Below are 14,028 nucleotides of genomic sequence, written 5' to 3' on the forward strand. Positions count from 1 at the left end.
TTTTTTTTATATGTTGTCTTTACAGTGTTTCCCTTACATTATAAGATTAATTTTTGTCTCAATGGCAATATCATAATATCATTTCATCTTTTGAATTTCGAGCTTAATTCGTTACCAATAATCAAAATAGCTAACTTAATATAATTATTCTATTTTGCTTGTTCTTGTCTTATTTTTATTCTCGATAAATGATGGCCTAATTGAAAACATTACATATTTTTAACATTATAAATCGATTCTTTACGAAAATAAATTAATGTAACTTTAAAGATCTAATTACAGATGATGATTCAAAAACCTTTATTTTGTTTTTTGCTTGGACTAATCATATAAAAAATAGATAAAACATTATTAACATTCTAGGGCAAGCCTGCTACGAATGTATAACATAATAAGAACGTACAAGATAAAGAAAATAATGATGCAAAGAAAAATAAAAATAAAAAGTGAAAAATACAAAAAAATAGACACAGAGAAAAAATAGAAACGAAAAAATAAATAATAATGAAATTGCGGTAATAAAAATTATAATAATGATAATTACGAATAATAAAAAAAAGAGAAAATTAGTAAACAGTAAGAACAAAAATGATTAAAAAATGGACTGGTTAAGAGGATCGAATTGAGTGAATTTGAGTGTCTAATGAATTCTCATCTTTTTTTTTGGGTCCATTTGTTTTAAACGAGCAAAATCTTTCTGAAAATAAGGCGGGTACTCAGTAGAGTCAATCGGTTGCTAAGCGTTCACTTTATTTCGTATATTAACTATGAAGATTACATTTTTCTGTTACTTATTGATATTAGAATTTAGATATTCATAATCTTGTCTAATTTTATTAAGGCTATAGACGTGTAGCAAATTAAAAAATACAGGAGCTTCTTCAACATTATATAAAATTTTTGTTTAAAAAGATGAATAATTAATGTTTTTGTTAGAAAAATTCATCTTTAATAATAAAATTAAAATGCAAAATTATTTAAAAAAAAATTGCAATAATAAACAATAATAGCATTTAATAGCAATAATAGAATTATTGCGTTTCGTGCGTCTGCATGATTGTCAAGATTTTAACTTTAATAAATTACATAAAATAAGAAATAAGATTGTATAAGTTACATAAAAAAGTAACTAAGTTATCTTTTTTGTTACTTTTATTTTGCGTAAAAACCTTTCTTAATGAGTAACGGTAATTAAGTTATAATTTCTAGTAACGAATAACGAAATTTGAAAATTATTATTTCAACACTTCGTTACTCGTTACTTTTAGTTCTTTCAGTGAGTAACACGTAATGCCGACAAGTTACTTTTCAAAGTAACTTTTCCAATTTTAGCACAACTTTAGCATTTAGTTAGTTAGTGTTATCGTCATAAAAAATTGCAACATTATTATCAAATTTTATTATAAAAACTAACGACACGAAGAAAGTGAAACGAAAAAAAAAGTAACTTTTAACAACCTTGAGAAATAGACATTATTATATTTTACACTTGCCGTGTTCAGTTCATGGAATGAATTTAAAAAAGTTTTATTTTTCACGAAATTATGCATATATGCAATATATAGGTAAATATAAAAATTGTGTCTCCAGTTTCTTGAAAAATTTTGCTTTTTCTTTTGTTGTAATTTACAAAAAAATTAAAAGTAGAAAAATTTTCTAAATTGATGAAATAATATTAAACAATAATTAAATATTATTTTAAAACTTGAAATTAATTGAATAAATCATGTTTTATTATCGTAGTCATCATTTTCAAAAATAATATTTTGAGAAAAACGTTTTTTGAAGGCATTTTGAGACATAAAATAATAATTCCAAATTCGATGATTCTCAAATTTCGAACCAAACATTATAGATAGAAATGTTATAGATAGAGACAATATATAATCTCAGAAAAAAATTCAAGTTGAGCGTAGGATTAATTTTAGAAATACAAGAAGTCAAAATGATAAAATTTATATCATTTTCAATATTATTTAAGATCCAAAAAGAAAATAATATTTCCTTGAAGTCTTTTTTTCGTCATTGGGCACATTCAACAATTAACCAAGCAAAGGAGAATGAATTGAAATGAATTGAAATGGATACAGATTTTCAGAAATATTGATTCACGAATGTTAAAATGAATGCTTTTCAATCCTGAATGCATTTTTAGAAATTGCATGAATCATATCTCTATGCCTTTCAATCTAACAATAATATTAGTTTTTTCTGTACACATTGTGAATACTGTTCAATTCAAAATTTTGAATAGGAAATGCAGTTTTTCAATCCAATTGCATCCAATTGAATCTAATTAACTCCAATTGAATCCAATTAAATCCAATTACAAATTACAAAATTAAATCCAAAAAAAATATTCGCTATTTAAAATACGCATTCGGATAGAAAAAAATTTCAATCTATTTTAATCCATTCTCATTTGCTGGGAAGATAAGACCGCCCAAAAGTTTGTACTTTTTCTTTGCTGTATAATTCGTACATGAACCACAGTTTGAGTAAAACATTGCATAAGCTATTTCTTATAATTTTAATTACCCAGCAAATGAGAATGGATTAAAATGGATTAAAATTTTTTTAATGCGTATTTTAAATCCATAAAAATGGATTAAATGGATTGAAATGGTCTGAATCCGAGCTGACACTAGTTTAATAATCGAAAAAAAAAAAAATATTCATATTTAAAGGTACAAATTTTATTCCTAAGACATTTATAATAATTATACCTGAATTAACTACTTCAAATTGATATTAAAAAATGCACCTTAATTGATTGGGATTTGAACCTGGGTATCGATGTAGTTTCTCCTAGGAATGAATACATACAACTGAACAAATTCACGTGAATGTTATGAATAAGCGATAAAGTAACTTTTGGCTGTTATAAAATGTGAAGTTCACGGGAAATTTTTTGGCAAATAATGAAATGCTTAAAATGTGAAATTCTATTATTTTTTAAGTAAATTTTTTAGTAAATTAATATAAATTAGCTTATTTTTCGATCTTTTGGTCTGTTTTCTGTTCCTGCATTAGACTGCATTGCAGAATTCTCTCGCTTTCGATAAATATCAAATATATTTGAATATCGATTTGAAATATATATTTAAAATGGATATTGCGTGGTTTCTCGTCATAAATGGTGCGAACGAAGAGAAAGAGCATGCAGTTGACAGGCAAAAACTTCACATATTAAGAAAATATTTACGTGATGTTAAATTAAATATATGAGTAAAAAATATGAAGTGAATAAAAATCACATGAAAATTTAAAAATAAGAATTATAATAAAAAATAGAAATTTATGAAACAGATTAAAAAATAATCTTTTTCCATTCAGATGAAGATTTCTCCGGAACAATTTAGGGTTTGTGCTATATTCTCCCATACATTTTTCTACGAATTTTAAATACATATTGTTTTTTTACTACATACAATTAAGAACAAGAATAATGAAATAACATTTTTATCAGTCCTCCCTATGTCTCTGAGAATTTCGCGACATTCTTCTCCGCACAATATCCAAATTTTTTGACCTTATGTTTAACAGCATTTCCTTTTGTTTTTGAGTTACATTCATTGTTATTCTCGATTATATGTATAAGGAAACAACAAATAATGAATACAATGTGATTTCCTATCAAAATACGTATGTACGTGCATACATACCGTACATACACACGTGCCATAAACACTTGTTACATTTTCATAAATTTAAGAGAAATGACGTAAATTCGTCTTATGATCTCACTTTCTCGTAACTTCCTTACATCTGATTTCACTTTCTCATAATTTTCTTACATAATCATTAAATCTGATATCATTTGAAAATGAAACTTTTCATGTGAGATTGATAGGTACGAAAAGTGAAAAAATGAAAGTTTCCCTGGGACCTCTGGATTATGAATCTTCTACGTTACCATCACTTCTTCAATTAGTAAATGTGTTATTCATTCTCTACTTCAATCAACACAACTAAACTAGTAACGAAATTATATAGATATAATAAAAATATCATCATTTAACAGATATAATAAAGTATAAACAATTTACAATTTATTATGGACATATGTAATTACATTACTACTCCGGTTGCACCAATGTTACTTTGACTTTAAGCAAGACTTAAAACTTTCTCTGTCTTGTTTAAAAAAGAAAAAGAGACAGAGACAAAGAAAGTTTTAAGCCTTAAAATTTAAACAACATTGGTGCAATCTATTCTAGAAATTAAAGAAAATAATTACATATAGGGTATACAGCGAGATAATAATTTGGATAAGTTAACAGAAATTGTATAAAATTTTGAAATTGTATAAAAAATTGAGATCGCATATAATGTATTTAATAAAACACAAAAACAACATACGTTGCACCAATAATATAAGAATTAAAAATATAGTCCAAACATCATGTTTATATAATAATAGCAGGTTTAGAAAACGATTTAAACTGGATGTGTAATAAAATATGTGAAAAGATAAATTACAAAGAGACACTTCAGGAGTCCATCAGACCGGAATGTGGCAAATTAGAGTAAAAATATGTTAATAACAAATAATAACTAGGTGACCATATACATATAAAAGAGAGAGACTAGACTAATGTTAGTTTCTTTAAATTTCTGTCTTAAAAGTTTTTTTCTTTTTATTCATAATAATGGTAAATATTACTATTTTATACTTATTATTCCTACAAAGGAAATAAGTACAAAAAAAAATCATACAAAAATAAAAACAGAATTAATATATTTTTCGAATAAAATAAAATGCATGTCTCTTCATTGTCAAAAATCAAAATTCTTCAAAAAATTCTATAAATATTAACTTAAATTAGTCGTCAGACTAGTTGTTAAGATTACATTTGTTCTTAAAACAGTTCGTTTAATAATAAATAAACTTCACAAGTAATGTATCATAAATGTAAACATAAAAATTAGTATTAATTTCAATGCTTATACGAAATGTCTTATTTTAATAATATTATGAAATATGATAATTGTAATCTTATTATATATCTAATTTAAATAAAAAGCTAACACATTTTTTAATATGCAGATTAAAACGAATCACATAAAGTCTTTAGAATGAAAAGAATCATAAATTTTTTAAAAGCTTATCCTTACTTATAGTTTTAAGGGCTATTGACTATCTCTATAAATATACAATATACATTAATTTTTAATCGCTCTCCTCTTTTAAACTATTTTTAGAGTTCCAATTAGAATAATCACAATGACTGTTATCACAATAATCTGAAATTGACATCAATGAAATGTTATCTTCGTTAAATATTACATCTGAAGACGTCAATTTTATATATATTTTATCATTAATGTAATAGATATAATCTTCATTTCACACGCTAAGCATTCTTTGTGTGAAGAGCGTCATCTGATAAATTGTTGCGAACATATACTAATTTATTCTCTCAGTACTTCGAAACAGTACTTTCTTTTCTTTGAATGAAAAAATCAAAGTCTGCCCATGATCTTTCACACACACACATGAAGTTGGATGTAATTGTAGTAAACAAAGCGATTGATGTAATAGGTTGGTGAGGAAAATATCCGTACCATTACACAATCGGTATACATTTAGAACCAATTGCATTGTTACGTCCAAACCCGTGGAGATTTTAAAATTATAATCCTACTGGAGAGAAGAGGAGCAGGAATGGTGAGGGTACTTGGTACTGAGGATGCGATCAGACTCTTGTCTCGCAGGTATCTGCACATAAGCGAGTACCGCGAATCGAACGTACCTTTTTCATGCTCGCCTTGGATCAACGTCTCGAAAAGACGCTACGACACCTGTTTCCTACGAGCAGTCCGAATTTCGAGTCAAGGAATCTAATTCCTTTAATTCGGGAATGGACGCGATCTTTGAAAAGGCAAGGTTAAACGATTACGAGGTTTTTAGGGTTTTTAAATTAAAGAAGATGAAGACGAGAGAAAGATGTAAAATTATTAGTATTGTTCTTGACCATTCAGAAGATAAAGAAAATAAAGAAGAAAAACAAGATTATACTTTAATAAATTTATTTATTGCGAACTAATTTAAAAATTTACGTATTACAGATTGACGCGATAATCTTTATTAATTAATTAATATTTGACGACTATTTAACAATCATTTAAATTTTATGCATGTTAATTGGATTAAATCGCCAAAGAATGAAAGTTCAGGACGAACAGAGCACAGATTTTTGTTCAGTCTATTTCTTGGATAATAACGGAAGGAGGAAAAAAATTGAAAAAGAATCCCACCCGAATTAAATAAGGGTTGGTGGAATCTGAAATAAATACTGGAATACAGGAACGGGAAAGTTGGCCGATAATTTCATGCCGGATTTCGTCTGGATTGAAATAATAAGAGCCGACCGTAAAGATCCCCTCGGGAATAGTCCGCGGGAATTGTCTGACGAATGATTCAAATGAATCACTCTCTTAGATGATAGGATCTCAGTGATAGTGAAGGAATTTCTTCTAGGAACTCCACGCTCTGTGGAGTTCGTCGGAGACGGAATTCCTCTGGGAGAAAATGGGATGGAGATGACGGATGAATCGGGTGTCAGCGGAGAAATATCAGGGAAAATTCATTCCGAAAACGCGGATGAAGGAGATCGAGGAGGTGAAGGAGTTCGAAGGAGAAGGAAGAGATATCACTTCTAAGTTTAGGTAGAGTCGGCGAAGCCGGTGATGGCGAAGATGGTGGAGGCAATGCGTCCTCGGTGATTCCAATTTCTCAAAGTACTCCCTTAAGCGACACTATGGTTTAGGATGGGTTAGGTTTCGCGGTAAGTACATGAATATATATATATATCAAGATAGGACTTACTGCTGCTCTGCAAGATTAGGTTAGGTTTTGGAAGGTAACTATTGAAGGTCCGATCTCTGTGATTGTCCAAGGAGTCCAAGGGAAGGATTGACTCAGCGATTTGGAGGCTTCGGTTGAATCACTTGAGCCACGTAAATGAGTAAGATCGCTCGATCAAACTGATCGCGGCTCATCACTAAGATCGGTGAAGCGATATGGTTGCGGACTGGCAGAGTGTACTGATCGGCTTGTACAGTCGATATAATTGCGAACCGGCCATTTCCTGTCGGAGATGGAGTTTGACTGTCTGATTTTTCGTGAAGGGCTTCCTTTTTATATTCGCGAACTAGTGATGAGTGCAGGCCTCGCGTATTGTATATTATTGGTCTAATCTAGGATTAGGATTAAGGATATCGGTTGTGAAATGGGATATGTGTCTAAGACAACTTTCGTTATCCATTTGCCGGATGTTCAATAGTTTAGAGCCACTTGTGTTATTTATTACCGACAACTGCTGTTTCAGTTTATAATTGTTAATCTATTTACTTCTTCTATTCCTGGGGATAAAGTTCGTCTATTCGGCACTTGGTTCAAATTTTTAATCCAACAACTTCGTCCTGAGTGGATTATTATCTTAAAAAGAATGTTATTCGATTCGTCACTATTATAACTTTCTATGGTAAAAACAGATGGTTTACCAATGTTATTTATTAATAACTTTTATGGTGATGACGAAAATTCTAATCGAAGAAAAAACTATGAAGTCTGGACGTATTGTAACATAATTGATGTGGAAATTTCTTAAAGAAGATGATATTCGTTTTCGAGTAAAGCACAATCCGGACATTAAATCCCCGTTCAGTGCTTTAACAGAACATCGAATAAGGTGTAAACAATTGACGACAATAAAGAAAAATATCAGAGCACTCCTCGTCTTTTAGGCCTGTTCTCTCCTCCAATTTGGTAGACTTTCGTTCTGCCACTGAGCGACATAGCTCTGACACTGTCTCTGTTGTGCCTCTATATCTAGAAAATTTCTTCTGAGTTATTCATTATTTCTGTTCTTGTTCTGTATCTAAGTCCCAGTCCTTCTTTTACCGAATCATTCCGAGCATACTTCAGGCATTCTCGCCATTGGCTCCGATTCTTTATAGGGCAGCTGGCTTCAGAAACATTTTTCTAAAATCCTGATCCCTTTCCCTGAGAAGTAGCAGGCACTAATCCCACTTCTGAGCTGTAAACAATTGATGACAGAGAAAAATATCAGGGCGCTCTTCGTCTCGATTCCAGAACAACACTTTTTTCTTGTCAAATCTTTATTTTTACGCGAAAACGCATTGATCGCAATGTATTTTCATCAAAATTTGAGATGAGCGGACTCTTCTTAATATTTACTTTTGTCACTAATCTTACTATATACAATCAAGTAAAACCAAAATGGCGGATAGGATACTTGAGAGATAGATACTTACATATCTAATGCCAAGGAGCAAATGTGGCGCTAATTTATGCATAAAAATGTACGTCGATGTTCTGTAGAACATCGTGAGCGTTTATAATCACATACGTTACTTATCTACAAGATTGTAGTCAGCGGTATTAATGAGAAAAAATACACGTATAGCGCATGAAAATATAGTTCATCGTTGGAGAAACGAAGCGTTTAAGAAACAGATCTTTCACATATCAATAAAGCGAAAAATCTTTGAGAAAGAAAACAAGATTAAGTAGATCGAGGAGATATTTCAAATTTACCTGTGTAAGTTTACCTATGTTCTCAAGCGACAAAAATCAGACGTGTACGAACTGCGTGATTTAGCGCGGCGAAATTATAAATAGTATCTTTTATAAGCAAGAATTAGCTCCCTAGCAAACGAGAATGAATTAAAATGGATTGAAATTGTTTTCTATCCGAATGCGTATTTTAAAAAGCGAATACTTTTTCTTGGATTTAATTGGATTCAATTAGATTCAATTGGATTGAAAAAGTGCATTTCCTATTCAAAATTTTGAATAGTATCCACAGAAAAAGCTAATATTATTTTTAGATTAAAAGATATAGAGATGCTCATCTCTATATCTTTTGATCTCTATATCTCCATGATGAGATATGCAATTCCTATAAATGAATAAAAATGCATTCAGGATTGAAAAGTATTCATTTTAATATTCATGAAATAATATTTCTGAAAATCTGAATCCATTTCAATTCATTTCAATCCATTCTCGTTTGCTGGGTTGAATTGAGAAAAATTTACAGAAAAAGCAATTTATCATTGATCGTGTGATAAAGAGTAAGGGGCGAGGTGTTAATGAACAGATGCTAGTCATGATTATTCCAGTAAGTTTGATACTTAGATTTCGACTTCGAATTTAATTTCTTTGCGCGATAGAGTGGAGGGAATTTGTTTTGATATCCCATAATTGCTCATTTAGGGGCAATACTAGGCTGCATTCAGTTTGGGTGCTTTCAATGTTTCAACATTTCTATCTTTATTTTACGTCTAATGAACAATAAAGATAGAATGATGATTACAAGCGCTTAAAGCGTGTGAACGTTCCAATCGAAAGTACAACAACCTTAGTACTGATGGGGATAGAGAGAAAGGTAAAAAGTCTTGTGCCGTACATAATAGTTACTTTTCATTTACACATGTAAGAAATTTAGAGAAAATAGGCATAATAGAGAAGCTATCAATGTTAGGGCTGTGTGGCTCGGCGACAAAATGGAAATCTACCAATAGAGAAGGTCTTGGTTCGAATCTCGGAGCGCCTCAATATTTTTCTTGTATTGTCGCTTATTCCTTACAACTTCAGAAGTGCCTGCTCCTCAGGACGATTAGGATTAAAAAAAAAATGTTCTGGCGTCAACTGCCCTAGGAATCGGAGCTGGTAGCGAAAAGTGTGGCCCGAAGTGTGCTCGGAATTCGGTAAAAGAGGGACTGGGATCAGAATGGATAGAATTTGTAAATTGCTCTCGTTGAATGCCTTGAATACGAATTGGAGAAAGTCGCCCAATAGATAACGAGATATACTATGGATACCTGACAATTCTGGAAAAAGATTATCAGGATGTGGAATGGCGAGTATATGAGAATCGCTGATTCGATCTCGATTGCGATCGTGCGAGAAAGGGATTGATGATTCGACTGAAAATTCAAAAGACTCGATTTCTGAGGACAGTATAATCTGTATTTAATGTCGTACTGCGCTTTGCCAAGCTACTATCGATTTTCTCGGAACGGGGCGAATGGCAATAGCCAATGCGGCATAAACTAAACGATAACCGTCGTTGACCGCGTATATATAGAATATATAGATAGAAATCGCGTATTGCGATGGTGAACTCGGCGCCGTAAAGCAGCGGTATTCGAAAGATCTGGTCACTAGTACAAGGGCAATCCGATTAACGTTAATCTGGCTGATCCACCTTTCTACTGGTTTCGCAATTGCACTGCAATCGAAAACTGTCGACTAATCGCCCAGTAACTGAGAGTGATAAGCAGATACTCGTGTTCCACTAAGAACTGAATTCTTTCTGACTATAGACGCCATTCTCATGATAGGACATTTGTTCACGTGATTGCAGGAATTCGGCAGGAATAATTCGGAGCGCAATAGCAATCCGCGAGATGGCGCCGTATTTCTCGCACCAATTTAATATAATATCGCGAGGAAAATGCCATGGGAATATTCTAGCTCGCATGTGTTATCAAGTTGATCGAGTTTATAGGGATTTTATTCAATATTGCGGTCAAAATTACATACAAAACGGATGTAATTTCAGGCTGGCCGAACTTAAGAAATTTAGAGGAAATACAATAAAGAAGCTACCAGGACTCGATAAAATAACTGATACGATTTATTTAAAATAGAAAATATGAAATAGGTTTCAAGAATTTATTTAAAATATTAAATAAGAAATAGGGCCTGAAAATGTATTTATTTATTTAAAATATAGAATAACTTTTATTTAAAATATAAAAATAACTTCTTTTTTATTTTGAAATTTTCAAAAGATATTTCTTATTTTAAATAAAAAATAAATTTCGAAAACTTACTTAAAATATAAAATAAAAAATATGTATTTTAAATAAACGTTTCAAATACAAAATATTTTAATGATTTTGTTTATTTGAATATAAATTTATAAGTATGACGTTTCAGTTTTTTTTATAGCTATAGCTTATAATTAATATTTAATAATATTATTATAACTCTATGTGAATCAAGTGGAAAATTAATATGGGTGATATTTCATACTCCCATGCTATATTAATCATAAATATACTTAAATAATTTAATTACTCACTTTTATCGAATCAGTAACATAACTGATATAATTTATTTAAAATAAAAAAATAGATAGGTTCCAGAAAATTATTTAAAATACAAAATCGATAAAAAGCTGATACAACTCATTTAAAATAAAAAATATAAAATAAGTTCCAAAATCTTATTTAAAATATTAAATAAGAAATAAATCAGAAGAAGTTATTTAAAATAATAAATACTAAATCACGTCACAAGTGAAGAGAATCTGTCTAAATGGAAAGTCTAATGTACATATATTCCATTCCCATTACATCCTATTTCAACTCTTATACATATCTATCAAATGTTACGGGTGCGTTTCTAGAATTACTCAATGAGGAAAAAAGGACTATAAGGAGATATTTTGAGCTTTCTACAATAAGCAATTATCTGTAAGTTTAATTTCAGATCAGAACAATAAGTTTTTAAGCATTAAGGCTCCTAAATAGTTACAATCATATTAAATCGTGACGTTAGAAGCGAGAAATGACACATTAATTTTTATTACATGTCATTTATAAATAAAGACAATTTGGATAAAATAAAATGATGAGATTGCTTTAAAATATTTGTAAAAATGGACAAAAACTATATTGACAAGGGGTTATCCCCCTTGTCAATCAGTAAATAATAAAAAAAAAGTGATAAAAGACCCGTGTAAGTGAAAATAAGCTACGCATGCGCATTGAATAAAAGCATTTAATATGCCTTTATCACTTTTTACGATTAATAATTATGTTATTTATTGTCATAATGTTATTTACGATTACGATTGATTATTTATTGTCAGGGGGGATAAGCAAAGTTTTTGTCCATTTTTACAAATGTTTTAAAGCAATCTCATCATTTTGTTTTATCTAAATTGTCTTTATTTATAAATGGGACGTTATAAAAACGTGTTAGTTCTCGCTTCTGACATCATTCAATATAATATGATTATAATTGTAATGACTATTTAGGAACCTTAAGTTATAAGAAATAAATGTTCATAATCAATTATTTTTCTTGTATTCGACTGCAATTGGTAAATTGCTTACAACTTGAGGCTTGAAACATTTATTGTAAATCTAGATTTATGATTTAAGCCATAAGAAATTAATCAAGCATAGTCAATTATTCTTTTTCACATTTGATTGTGATTGGTTAATCTCTCTATGGCTTAAGACTTAAAGCTAAAGGTAATGGTTTATATTGCAGAAACCACATTAACTTTCTTTTTATAGCGTGGGCAATATTAAGAACAATAGAAATTTAACTCTCTGTATATCCGAAAGCCCTATGCTCAACTAAAAATTTTTTCCTGAGATTAGTATCTTTTTACAGAGTGTCCCGCGATACTTTTCCCATAGGAAGGCAGATGGGATCAAGATGAACTCAAAAGTCCCATCGTTTAGCGGTATTGGTAATAATAATCGAGATATTAATTTTTGCAATTGCACGATTGAGAACACGCCGAGAGAAATGCTCCGGCCACTCGAGATATGGCTCCTGCAGAACGTAGCAACGCTTGCCGCGCGACGGAAATTGTTGCACTAGCCTATAGTTCTATGTTCTCAAATCGACTTTGCAAAACTTCTAGAAATGATGTAATACTACTTCCGCCGCGCAAAAGTTGGATTAAGTGCAACTTTTGCCCCGGTGGAAATTATATATCTATTACTTTCGAGTAAGCGAGATGTTGATTGACTGTTTCAATCAATTTCTGCTGCGCGGCAAGCGTTGTCGAATTCTGTGTGCACGAGCCAATATAGTCCGATCTAGTTTATCAAATATTGGCCTAGTTTCCACCGAGGATTTAAACTGGATCAGAATGTAAGAATTAACTACAGTCGAGTATGCCCTTCCCAATCGAACGACAGGAGATGGTCATTGACTGTATATCAGCGCATTAGAGAGGCAAGAGGGGAAGTGCGCTGTTGTTCACTGCCTGGCATCACTGCTCACACGTCTCGCCGTTTCTCTTCTTGTATATACATATAACATCGTTTGTCATATAGTTCGATTCAACATTCAAGGATCACCAAAATAAACAAAAAAATGTGTATTTTTGAGATCATTTTTTGTATTTTTTCATAATGAGTTCAATTTATGACTAATAATCTACACTAACTCTATTTCTTATGTTATGACATTTGCTTTAAACTAGTGTAAAATAAAAAGATCTGAAATAAAGAAACTTAATAAGGACTCTCAAACATTATTAGAAAAATAGGGCAAATGAGAGTATGACGCGTACATCGTTGAGGATGGCCTCAAAGGTGACCGAAACGTTCGACTTTTAAGCAAGCTAAATATACTATATATTTATGTTCTAATTTATTAATCATTTGATTTGTGAATTTTTATGCACTAAATATCATGCTGTATTTTCATTTATCCTATTTTTCTAATAAAAAGGTCTGATATCTTTAAATTTGAAAGTCCTATTCTATAAACTCTATATATCTTAATTTATATATTTATTTAACTTTTAAATGACTTATTCCACAAAGAAATGTCTCCATAATATTTTTTTCTTAATATCTATATATCAATTTTTATCTCTCTTCATAAGGAATCACTATCTTTCCGATTGCACGTTTTAATATAGTCTACATATGTATATACAGGGGATCTGGAAATAATCGCCAAATATATCAGGTAGAGACTAAACTGAGTCGAAAAGTCCTCTACTATTTTGTAAGTTCCCCAATAATTAACAAAATATTAATATTTAAAGATAGTCGAATATGCACGCCCGCCCGGCCTACTACTGCGAAGTGTATACGCCTACCGATCGCTTGAGTCGTGGGAATTGAAGATTAGCTAGCAAGCATCCCGTGCCACACACACACACATACTACACACACACACACACACACACACACACACACACACACACACACACACACACACACACACAC

At 30.8% G+C, this 14,028-nt stretch overlaps 1 protein-coding gene across 1 annotated transcript in view; it reads right to left on the reverse strand.

The window, feature by feature from the left end:
• Positions 1-14,028, reverse strand: part of LOC108693258 (voltage-dependent calcium channel subunit alpha-2/delta-3) — a 137,862-nt gene that overhangs the window by 33,026 nt on the left and 90,808 nt on the right. The window lies entirely within an intron of this gene.

The sequence above is a fragment of the Atta colombica genome, unplaced genomic scaffold (assembly GCF_001594045.1).
Source record: "Atta colombica isolate Treedump-2 unplaced genomic scaffold, Acol1.0 scaffold89, whole genome shotgun sequence".
Classification (NCBI taxonomy): Eukaryota; Metazoa; Arthropoda; class Insecta; order Hymenoptera; family Formicidae; genus Atta; species Atta colombica.